The sequence below is a fragment of the Cygnus olor genome, chromosome 2 (assembly GCF_009769625.2).
Source record: "Cygnus olor isolate bCygOlo1 chromosome 2, bCygOlo1.pri.v2, whole genome shotgun sequence".
Lineage (NCBI taxonomy): Eukaryota > Metazoa > Chordata > Aves > Anseriformes > Anatidae > Cygnus > Cygnus olor.
The window spans coordinates 76,012,923-76,025,425 of record NC_049170.1 but is presented as its reverse complement, the minus strand read 5'-3'; the positions used below and the strand labels follow the sequence as shown (position 1 = coordinate 76,025,425).

Sequence of the window (12,503 nt, the reverse complement as noted above, 5' to 3'; positions counted from 1 at the left end):
TTTTTTTTCAGATGACCTCTGGAAATGGGAAAATATCTTGTATTATGTGAACCTGTCTTGTTTTTATTAATCATAAAACTGGCGAAGCAGGAGAAAAAAATGTTTCTAATCTAATAGCACAAGCAGCTCAGTGAAGAAAATAGCTACCCTCTGTGGCTGCATCTGAGCCCTCTGAGCTTGTAATTTAATTTGGCACCACGCTAATTTATATGTATATATATCTTATAACAATCGCCGTAAGATCACTGGTGGTATAGAAAAGTGGTGATATTTAATCAAGAAAAATACACCGCAAAAAGTGATGGTGTTCCCAGCATTACCGCGACGAGCTAAGTAGCTGAGGCTGATTACCTTAGACTTCAAAAACAGAGAACCATTCTGTCAGCGAAGGGAGGGCGACGGGCTTTAACAAAAAAGCTCTCCGTTGCTGTACCCTCCCACTGCATTCAGTTGCAAATCACTGTGTGCTTGGAAAAGCCTGCGCTTCCCCAGTCCGCAGCCTTCCCAGGGTAAGTGCTGCGGCTCCAGCAGCAGCGCTCTCCGCGCTCCCTTCCTCCGAGTGTGCCTGCGTGTGTCCGTGTGTCTGGGTGTCTGTGCGAGTGCGTGTGTGGTGGCGGTTGTGTCTTTTCCTTTTTTTTTTTTTTTTTTTTCCTTTCTTTCTAATCGGGAGCTCTGAATGAAAGCCAGGCAGAGGGAGAGCTCCCCTTAGCTTTGGGTCCCTGCTGTCCAGAGTTAAGTGATGCTAGGAGAAAAAGCCTGAGTTAGATCCAAGTGGGATCAGTCTTAGAAAATAACAGCAGAAAACAAACAAGAAAAGGACTCTAATAGCTCATTCTTCAGTTTTCTTTGGGGTGGACGCTACTTCACTTTCTCAGAAGCAGAATAAAAGGTAGGAGCCTTTCTTACTTGCATTTCCGTAAGCCCCTTGTAGTTGCTGTTGTTATTGTTATTAGAGCATGAACAGCATGGTATTTAATGTAATGCATAAAATTGCTCTACTGTATGCAACTTTTACATTTCATAAATATGCCTCAGGAGTAATGAAACAAGGGGTAGGAAACAGATGCTGTGTATTTTGTCCTCGAAGTAAACCGGTATCATATGTATTGAAGATTGAAATGCTCAGCATTTTATAATTTTTTTTCTTTTATTTTTCTCTACCAGTATCAGGCTGTCTTTGGAGCAGCAGTTGCAATCTGTATTCAGTTCTTGCAAATATAATGGGGACAACAACAATACTACTTGAATTGAAAAAAGCCCAATGTTTCATAGTGTAACTGTTATGAGCATAACATGAAACATACACATACGTGCCCACACTTTCTCTATGCCAGTGCAAGTCTGTTACAGCTTTCAGTGCTATTGGTTTTGCCCTGAATTGAATTTCAGAATAATTATATGCACTTAGAGCAAATGTTCCTTTATGAAGGAAATCCCTATGGAGAGGGATGGTGGGTGGATACAGGCAATATTTCAAATATAGGTACAGAGCTATATACACACCAATGGGGAAAATATTGCCAGGTTTGACATTTCAGTAAGGGGGGGGAAAGAGAAGAGAGGGAGGGAGAAAAAATTTAGTCTGCACCTGTGTGAGCATTTATTGTCACTGCTGCAATAAAATCCATATTTGATGTAGTGTTAAATTAATGCAGCACAATACAAACATAAATCCATGTTCCCACTAACTATTGGTGGCATTGTCAGCTGCATGAGAAATTTGCAGTAGACTAATACCATACATGATACTAGTTGCAGCCATAAAAATCTAACAGTCCTTCAGCTTAAGAGAATGCATCTGCACGTGCAATCGGTGACAAATAGCAACCAGCATTTTAAAACTGACCTATCATCTCTGTTGCTTCCACACAAATGGAGCTGTTTCCTATAATCTTCATCTTTCATTTCAGTAAAAGCTTCTGTATTACCCAACTACATATCCACTGCTTTGAAGGTATTTTTTGAATTATACAACTTGTGTTTGTATGTGTGTATATGTGTGGTGTGAGGAACAGGTTTGTTAAGAATTATGGTTTTTTGTTGTTTTTTTTTTTTTTTTCTTTTATGCTATAGGCTTTGCATTTACATGGCAGTGTTACCGGAGGGGAGAACATGAGTGGGAGACTAGAATGTACTTCTGAATCCCTAAATTATTTTAAATATGCCATGTACCAGCAATATCATGAGTCTGACACATGCATTTATTGAGATTTTCTAGTTAGTCAAACTTTTGTATTAATTGGTTACTTTTTGAATGTTATACTGGCCTTTGCTATTTTTGAGGAGAAGAAAGAATGAACTAACTTAGGGAACTGGGAAAGACGAATAAAAAAGACAAGCTATCTTTCCCTGAGTTGAAAACCAGCTTTTTACAGTCAATGTGGGCTTGCATCAGGAGAGGAATAGTTCTTGGATTATAAACTGGTAATCTAGTTTGTGTCTGGAAGGAGTCTTCTCAAATTTTTATATACTTTACTTTCTTAAACAATAATATGAATGAAAAGGTCATTTCTGTAGCAGTTTTCTGTTAATTTTAGTTAAGCATGAAGATATAGCTATCTTGTGTGCTGCCAAGATGATTTTATATTATGATTTATATTATGATTTTATATAGGAACTTTGTAATGTTTGAGTGTTGAGTATAATACAGATATTTAAACTTGAGACTGCTGCTAAGGATTTTATTTTTGTTTCTTTACATAGCATTGGAAAATATCTTGATTGCGTGCATTGCCAGCAATTTATATTTATAATTCTGTAACAGTTAATGTCAAAGAAATGGCAAGATCCGTCTTTGAGGGACTGTATGTAGGAACTTATATACTCTGTGAAATGGTCTTGTTGGTTTTGCATTAGAGCAAATGAGTGTAGATCTACTAAAACTTCATATTTGCTTGTTCTCAGTAGACAAAGGATCTGTGAAGAAACTGGTGAAATACTAAAATATGCTCACAGTAGACACTGTGGTTTCTGTTCTTTTCTGTGCTTAGACTTTATTGAAAAGCATTCAAAAATGCCATGTCAAAGCAAGTGAGCTCGTCATTAATTAAATGTAGAGAGATATGTGCACACCAGTATACAAATTTCAGCTAAGTGATATCAGTTCTAATTTTTCTTTGTTAAATAATTCATTGTAAAAGGCAGAAAAGGTTAATTTGACATGATATGTACCTCTATTTCTTAGAAAGTAATTTCCTGATCTCAACATGATTTCTCAAGGAAAAAAAGGACTGAGACAGAGCCTTCCTCATCTGGGTAGTTTCTGCAGATAACATAGTTTCTATGTCTGTTAACCATATTCACAGGCAGGTTGCAGGTGAAAATTAACTACCTTTGAAGTAGAATAATTTTATATACCCACTAGGTTGCAGCACTAGTGCAAAGGGTCAAATTAAGATTGAATATTGTTGAATTGAAGCAATGGGGTGAAGTTTCTGACTATAATCATAGTAATATTTTGAATTAATTCATTATTATCACTTGAAACCAAGTTTGTAAACACCAACACATCTTAATTGTATTTCACAATATATTATTGCTCATACGTTGGAAAAATCTGATACCCAGTTAATTATTGATATTACATAAGAGACATAAATGGAAGGGAAAGACAGAGTAAATAAAATGTGAGTTAAGAAACATTTCATGATTTCTTATAATCGACATACACATATACTCTGTATTACTGTTATTATTTATTATGGGATATTTAATGACATATTAGTTGATGTATCATTTATAGTAAGAGAAGAATATTGAAATTCAGATACAAAACTTCTTGTCAACGGTTTAAGAATGCCACAGTAAAATAGTATGAAGGGTGATTTCACTGTACATATGGAAACCATAGAACATTGTAAATTGTTCTGAATAATGCAGCTATCAATGAAAGCTCATGTTCAAACTCAAGGTACACTTCACTGAAACCTTCATTGACCATACTTTATGACACACACACACTGCACATCCTGCAGCCTCAAATCTACTAATGTGGACACTTGCTTTTTCACAAAACATGCTTTCTCTACTGTCCAACTTCTGGCAAAACTTGAATGCAAGAAACAATGAAGAACAGTATTCTGAATTCTGTCTTGGACTAAATGTTGCCCAAAACTCTATTCAGGCCAAAAGGAACTCCTCTGTTGAATGTTGTTTGTTTTTCCCTTCCTGGATTTACACCTCTTCTTATTTGAGTCCTTGGCATGATGACTTGCCTAACTTGCCCATGTCTGTGAGTTAGAACCTCTACAGTAGAGCAATAGGAAGTAATCCTCATCTCTGGGAAGCTGAGTGTTTACAGTCATCAGGATGTATTGCTGCACACAGGAAAAAATCAGCCAGATCCAAGCACTGTGTTTATTTATTTTTTTTTTCTTTTCTTTTCTTTTTTCTTTTTTCTCTATTGTGTTTTGATCTGGTGGCCAGCCAGAACACCACCCAACCAAAGAGCTATTGAGCTTATACATTCTGTTTGCTGGCTTATTGGTTGAGTTTTTAGTATGTTGAGGATTTGCCAAAAATCTGCCAGCTGAGGCTTTTAATGCCTTTCTTTGTACATGCAGTCTTCCTGATTATTAAACATCAGAGCCAGTTACATCAAGTGTGTGTGTGTGTGTGTGCAGGGGAAAGGCAAAACAGGGAATATCTTTGCTTTGTACAGGGATTTCATTCTAGCAAGCAGAATACTGTACAGTTTCTCTCAGTTTATATCAGCCTTTTATTCTCACTTTTCCTGTAAGCTCCTACTATCACTTCTTGCCTCTACTAACTTATATGAAATAAAGGTTTATCAGCTTGTTGATAAAGGAGTGCGTGCAGTAGGAGACATAAAGCTCTAGCAGTATCTCAGAGGTGTTCCCAGCTTGTACTGTCATACGGCATCTGATCTGGGATATAAACTCAAGTTGGAAGTGTGCAGTACTATGTCTTTACCAACAGGCTGCATCAAGGGACACAAAGATATAATGAAAAACTATATGGCAATTTTCCCTTTTAATGCTGTCCCCCATGCATATCATTCTTAACATGATGTTTTTCTATTTTAAACTTTATTATGGCAACTCTTAATGGTAACTCAAAGTGAAGTTTGAAACATGTATCAAACAGTAGGAAATCATGTAAGGCAGAGAAGGCAAGTGTATGTGTGTTTATGCAAAGCCAATCATTCAAAAAATATGCATTGAAAATAGATATTTTCAGAATCCCGTTGGTCAAAAGCAAGAACTGTCCTCTTCTGTTTTACAATAATAATTAAAAAAAACCCTTTCTGAAATACGTTCTCATGAAGATTATGTATTATGTGATATATATTTCTGTACATAGTGTATGTTCTATGATTTTTCTGCTGATACGCCATCATCTGCCACATTACAGATTGGTTTTATTGTATTATCCTATTTCAGTGTACTACATTACAACATAAAGATCATGATGTACCATCACTTAGCCTGACAGATCATGATCCTTAAAAAAGAATGCAATCCTCATGAAACCTGCAGTGCTACAATACCTGATTTTTAAGACATAAAGAATATACAAATGTAATTTACTGCATTATGAGCAAAACTCAAAATGAAACAGGACTGGTATTCCTCCCCTGGCCTCCATATTAACATAAAATAAAAATAGATACTGAACTGTTATTTTGGGCTTGTCAATCACACTATAGTAGTTCATACGATATTTACACCAGTTTAATGGATGAAAAGGTTATCTTATTAGTTGTTGCACTATCCTAATATTAGCACAAATAAAACATTTGTATGCCTGTGTCTAGGAAACTTGTAGTTGCTGTACTGCAATGACCATCCTGTCATTGGTTCCTATATGTAATACAAGTGTACAGCTGATTTTTACTTCTGCTGGAATAGAGAGGTATTGAATGTATTTTTTTTCTTGAATATGTTTCATATTATAGACATGAGACAAAGAAACTGCACAAAAACTTTTTCTTTTGAAATGAGGGTGAGAAAAGAGGTAGGAATGAAAAGTATTTGTAATTGTTTGGAGACAATATTCAGGACAGATAAGGTTTATTTTGCTTCTAAGGTTTCTTTCTTCTAAGAAAAAAATCCCTTAAATGTATACATTTTTTTCTTACAAACAGTCACCTGTTATTTTTCTGATGCCTTTTTCTATGGTAAGTAGAACTGGGATCATAAATGTATACAAGGTCCAAGATGTGGGACTCAGTCGACATCAGTAGCATTGCTGTGCATACAGTGTTAGCATCCTTGCCTGTGATCTCTGTCATGGGGCAGTGGATTCTCCAGGGCTAGGGGTCCTGTAACCTTGCAAAGGTCTTTGTACTGGTACAACTACCACAGATGAAGTCTCCTAAAGAGGGGTCTAAACAGCCCTTTGAAAGCAGCTGTGGGCAGCAGGGAGAGAGAGACCCCTTCCTCCATCACAACACTGAGATTTTCCTGGCTCTGTCTACTTGGTTTAATGGGCACATCATATTTTTTCTTGTTATGGCTATCATTCTCAGAATATTCTTTTAAAAATATTGTCCATCACTAGGCCTTAAAATGCTGTCTGATGTAGTCATGACAGACTTATGAGCTTCAATTATGAGTCAGGACTGTAGTGTATAATAATATCTACAAGTTCCTGCTTTCTCAGTGAAGAACTGTCCTGTTTCTTCCATATATCTTTCTACGCCTTGGGTAGAGATAAAGAGGGGCCTATACTTCTTTAAGTCTTGGTTGAAATCTGTGGATAGTGTTACAACAATTAATTTGAAATAAAAGATGGCTTCTTTCTATCCTCAGGGTATTGTTGTATAAAAGGACACCTGTTTATATTTTTAAAATATATTCATTTAAAGTCATGTTTTCATGTTTTACTTGTCCCTGGAGAAATATCTGAGCCTCAAAACAGCAGACGAAGTGTGAAAAAAAAGTTTATATTTGGGTCCCTCCCTGTTTTCTTGGTATATCCCTTGAAGATTTCCAATGTGTCATCAGTAAATTAGTTAAAGTAGATTTAGATGTCATCAATTTCTATACATCATAAAAATTATAAGTAATCCATTCACTGAAGGTGCTAATGAGATAAATAAGATTTAAACCTTAAAATAGCGTGTTTTATTTTTTATGTTGAGTCTACTCACAAGATAACCTGCATTTTCAGTAGAAGATTGACAGTTGTTAGGAATAATTGCAAAACAACACAAATAGAAAGAAAAAAAAAAGAAAAAACAACAGAATGTGTTTAAAAGAATAACCCCCAAACATGACAAATTGAAATAAGAAAATAAAATATTTCAGTCTTATTTTCTACCTGTAAGAATATATTGTAATTACAAATTATGTGAATAGACTTTAAAAACAAAACAAAACATCATGTTATAGATCATATTCTGATTATCAGTGTAGATGTTTTCTAAATTCTTGTATATTTTTTAAGGGGAGGGCTGTTATATGTAAGTACTGTTATACATGATTTTTTCTTTTTCATTATAATCTTGATCTGCAAAGTAAGCTGTTTAGAGCTACTATCCTGCTCTCATGAGTATCTCTTAAAAAATCAAAACAAAACTAACTAATTAAGCTAACTAACTGTTGGGCTATCTAATAATGAATTCTAGTTAATATATGATATTAACCAAACAAAGCAGTATTATATTAACATCATAGAATCTATGCAATCGCTGCCATAGAATACGGTGAAATTCAGCTCAGATCAACAGCATTTAGCCATTTAAAAACAGTTTTTAATCAAAACAGTACTTTATTAAATGGTAAGTAATAGTGTAGACCTAATGTTCTGTATGAGTTACTAGGGTCTACCCAGTAATTTTGCAGCTGTATGAAACATTTTGCTCTCTTTTAAGATTAGTGAAGTAAGGAGTGTCATTATTACATGAAAGATAGTTCAAGATCTGGTTAAGCATATTATAACCAAGTTCGCTAAATATGTTACTGCTACCGCCTTCCCAAGAGCATCTTTTAAACACTATTTCTGTCTCCTACTTCTAGTTTCTCTTTGGGATAGTGACCACAGCCTTGTGGCAGAAATATGTAGTGTCCATAAAAAGTAGGACAGAAGTGTGATTTTTTTCCTCTTGTTGGATGAAGTTTTTCTGCCATTAGCATGCCGAGATGTGCTCTTTCCCTTGAGTAAGAGTTTGGTGCCTGTGGTCAAGACAGCACTGAAGCTGACACCTTGATTAAAACAGGTGAATCAAGCCCCAGGCGTATAAAGTACATTTGGTTCTCTCCATGACTTAATACTTGGGCACATTTTATTGACAGTTTTTGATTAAGAACTTGCAAGCTTTTGTGTTATCTGTTACTAGATCCATTTTTTTCTGGTAGTTACATCTGCGAATGGCAGATACACAGATATAGATAGATGGATTTTCCTTTGTAATATTGTTCTTTTATAAATGATACAATTTTTTTCTTGTTTACAATTTAATTCTTTCAAATTTCTCTTTGTAAGTGTCTTTAATGAAGTAGTACCCAGATTGACCATATTTGATAATTTGAGAAAATCTTTCTTAAGGTGGAAATGTATTACTTTTAAAATTTATTTATAATATTTAGAAACTTTAATGGAATAACAGTCATTCTGATGATGAAAAGAAATCGATCTCTTTTCTAAAATTAAAGTATGTGTGTGATACATATGTACAGAATGGAAAATGGAGAAAAAATCATGCATCCCTTCTTCCTCTTCCTGTCCTTGACAAGCAAGGCATCTGAACCCATAACACGTGTTATTTGTGATATATTTTAATTGTGATGTGGTTTCCTCTACCTTTCTATTTGAGCTCAGAAAAATGAGAATTACAAAAGAATGATGAATTAAGACATAGTTATTATAGTAATAATACCATTAAAGTTTTGATGAGCATAAATCTTCAAGTTAATTCAGGAATTTATAATGTGAATGAGACAGGTCACTGGGCTTGAGCTGCTCTAAATTGGATACCTAAAATATTGTGACAAAGAAGGAGAAATCAATTATTTAAATTCTGAAATCCATAGTTGTTCAAGAACAATTTGTTGTATTTAGGTGTTTAAATTACACTTGATATGCTTAGAACAGAAATTACAAAAAGCCATCAAGGAGCGAGTTTGTTAGGTTTTCAATTCTAACAACACCCGCTTATCTGGAGTTAAATACAAATAAAGCTCAAAGTAGTTCGGCCTTCTAAGTTACAGGATGAAAACAAACGAACAAACAGCTGTGTTAACATGAGAGCCACTTCTTGCTACATTTTGGGTTATGTATATTCAGGAAAGGAAACACCCACCTTTTCTCTCCTCCATGGCTGCAGCCATCAAGATCCAAGCAGCAAGTACCTGCACATAAAGTCTGAGCTGTTTTGCCAAATGGACAGCCTGCAAAAGTCAGGTCTAATGGGATAATGTCAGGCCAGGTGGATGAGTCCCACAGCTCCCAGTTAGATGGTTCCAGCTCAGTCTCTGGAAGAGCACCCAAACAGTCTTGTCGTACAGGAGTGTATGACTATGGCATCATTTTAGTGTTGTGACTGGTTCCTTGTTACTCCTCTGTGTATGCTCACTGGAATCCATTTATAACTCTAGCTAAAATCCCCCTTCCCCCCCCCCCCCTTGTTTTTTTTAATTAAAAAAATGTACACAAGTAAATCATGCTACTTCAGCACTAAAAGATTTCTGGAGTAGTTCAGAAGCTATTTTGTTATCATTAGATAGATTAAAACTGGACTATTGGATAGCAAGCAGAACAATAACATAAAAATGTGTCATAATGGCTTGATGACTGCAAGAAAAAATGATTGTTTTTGAGAATGAAATTCTATTTAAGTAAACAGAATTCATCTTAATGATTCCAATGTGTAGTCAAGCACCGACTTCTCCAGAGTAGCCTATTAATACTTTAAAATATATGAGCTAAAATGAAGTGATATGGAAAAATAGTTTAAAGTTAGCTAAATACATTTCTGTACAATCAGAAGTACTAGCAACAAAGCTCAAGATAATACTGACACAAAAATAATTCTTTTTATAATGTTGGTATTGTTCAGGGTCAGTTTCTAAAGGAAACATTACAATGACTTACAGCAGTTTGCTGATGAATTAGTATTTCTGTGTTGTGAGATGCTTGGTTTCTTTCTGGCTGAAGTGTTCTGTGAACACTTTTTATAGTTCTTTCTTTGTTTTGTTTGTTTGTTTTCTTTACATAAGTAAAATCTATTACACAAAATAATCACCAGTGAAATAATCACCAATGAAGTAACTATGGTTTGAAATGTTTCCTCCCACACAAGCCTTTAGGTTTTTATCTTGTTTTGTGTTTACACTGTTATTGCACTCTGACCTGTTCCTATCATATATAGGATACAGTAATCCCATTATATGTCCTATAATAGAATCATAATCATATAATAATCCTTTGTGAAGGATGGGGTTTTGTAGTGGAAACTGAAAAGCATTCATCTGACAATGAGATATCTGATACACTAGAAATATTGTTTCTTCACTATCTCTCACATTATAGCTCATTATATCTCCCACATGTAGCTTTTTTAAGAGCTCGCTATATTTGAGATTAACTTCTTTTTTTTTTTTTTCTTAATTGCAACTGGGAGGCAAAATGGAGTGGAGAAAAAGACATTCTTAATGAAGAAATTGTTGAACTTTCATAAGGTTTTCTTTAGGGGAAACTATAAGTTGTTGATAGGTTTGGATTTGTTTTTTCTTGTCTGTTTAGTTTTTATTCATACATTTGAATATGTTCTCACTTCCCTGTCTGGAAAAGGAAATATATCATTCTAAATTCTCATTCCTTATTCTTCAGAATTTGTAGGAAACTTAAGCTTTAGTAAAACATTCTTTTTCTCAATATTCATTAACCCCATGGTAAGTCTCCACATTTCAGCAGTTTGTCAAAGTAAGCAGAATGGTGTTTGTTACTTACTACTGCAAGTAAAATGTTGATGACTTTTCTTGTGCAATTCCCTGAAAAGTTTCTTCCAGTTTTTTCAGATGGGAATCTTAAGAATGCAGATATTTTTAATCTTTTGGTGCCATCTTGTGGCAAGACGATAATTATATGAAAACTAGTTGCTCTTTTCCAGCTTACACTTCTATGCCTACCAGCAAAATACTTTGCTTTGGTGATAGATATGTATGAATTTTTATACTAAATGTAAAATATCAAATCAAGTCATGCACAGGAAAAAATCTTTTTGGTTGTTTCTTTTCTTGATCTTTTCATGTACATTACTACAAATATTGATTTGTGAGACTTGAGAAATCTCACAAAAATTGACTATAGTTACCACATAGAAATAGATTTTTAGTCCTTAATGCATTAGAACTCTGTAGAATGCTTAAATGCTTTACTAGTTCAAGGCAATTGTCAATAGATTTTTATTGTATTAGTTCATTAGATCTCTGTAGAATACTTTAATACTTAGCTAGCTCAAGGCAATGATCACTTTAGCATCCTGAAATGTTTAGCAAAAGCCAGTATCCATGCTAGCATTCTTATTTTTCATTTTATTTTCTGGTTTAGGTTTGGGAAAATTCATACCAGCCTGCATGCAATAAAAGCAATAACAGCACAGGAATGCTGTTTATTTTCCTGGTATTCACACTGCAGTTCAGCAAGATCAGTGTTTTTGGTTTTGAGCTAAATGAATACTAGTTCTTGTGTTTTTGAAGGTAATGCTTGTAGATGTTTGCAATCAGTACAGATAATTCTCACTCAATCTCATAAAGAGTTTTCTGTGTGGTAGTCCATATTTGCTTACTTATTTGTCTCTGAGTTCCAGTCATGCTGAAAGTCTCTAGATGCAAAATATTCTTTGTCAGTAGATGGAAAGGAAATCAAGATGTCAGTCCTGCTTTCACGTAAGCCAGTGATTCTCATTCTTTCAAAAGAAAGGATGATTTTCTCTCTCTTCCTTCTCTCTCCTTCCTTCTCTCTTCCTTCTCTCTTCCTTCTCTTCTTCTTCCTTCTCCTCTTCCTTCCTCTTCCTTCTCTCTTCCTTCTCTTCCTTCTCTCTTCTCCTTCTCTCTTCCTTCTCTCTTCCTTCTCTCTTCCTTCTCTCTTCCTTCTCTCTTCCTTCTCTCTTCCTTCTCCTCTCTTCTTTTTTTTCTTTTTTTTTTTTTTCTTTTTTTCTTTCCTGAAAGACATTTATTTAGTCTGGTCCAAATAATGTCCAAATATCTTGATGTCTTTGAAGATCAGTTGCTGGTTATAACTTAGTGAGATATTATAATACCCTTTTTTCTACTTAAGGGGTCTGAAAGCATATAAGAATTATAAGTTCTCATATCTTAGGGCTACAAAACACTTTGAAACTTTGAATTTCAGTCCAGTACTATAGCCACAAATATTAAAGAATAAATAAAATAAAAATCTTACAAGTGCTTCTTTTGTGTTATTTTCCTATCTTTCAGAATAGAATTTACTCATCCAGATTAATCCTGGCTGAAGGAGGACATACTATCAAAATGAGTACCAAATGAGAACACTTTTCAGGTTCTGATATTTAAAAT

The 12,503-nt window shown here is 34.7% G+C and overlaps 1 protein-coding gene across 2 annotated transcripts in view; it reads left to right on the top strand.

The window, feature by feature from the left end:
• Nucleotides 1-271: 271 nt before the first annotated feature.
• The window catches only part of CDH10 (cadherin 10), a 96,536-nt gene continuing 84,304 nt past the window's right edge, over nucleotides 272-12,503 (top strand). The window contains exon 1 of one of the 2 annotated variants that reach the window (XM_040548166.1): nucleotides 272-509. The gene's annotated coding sequence lies outside the window, so the exon portion shown is untranslated. Of the gene's footprint in view, nucleotides 510-549; nucleotides 890-12,503 lie in introns of those variants that run through there. The other variant, XM_040548167.1, reaches the window with a different exon arrangement.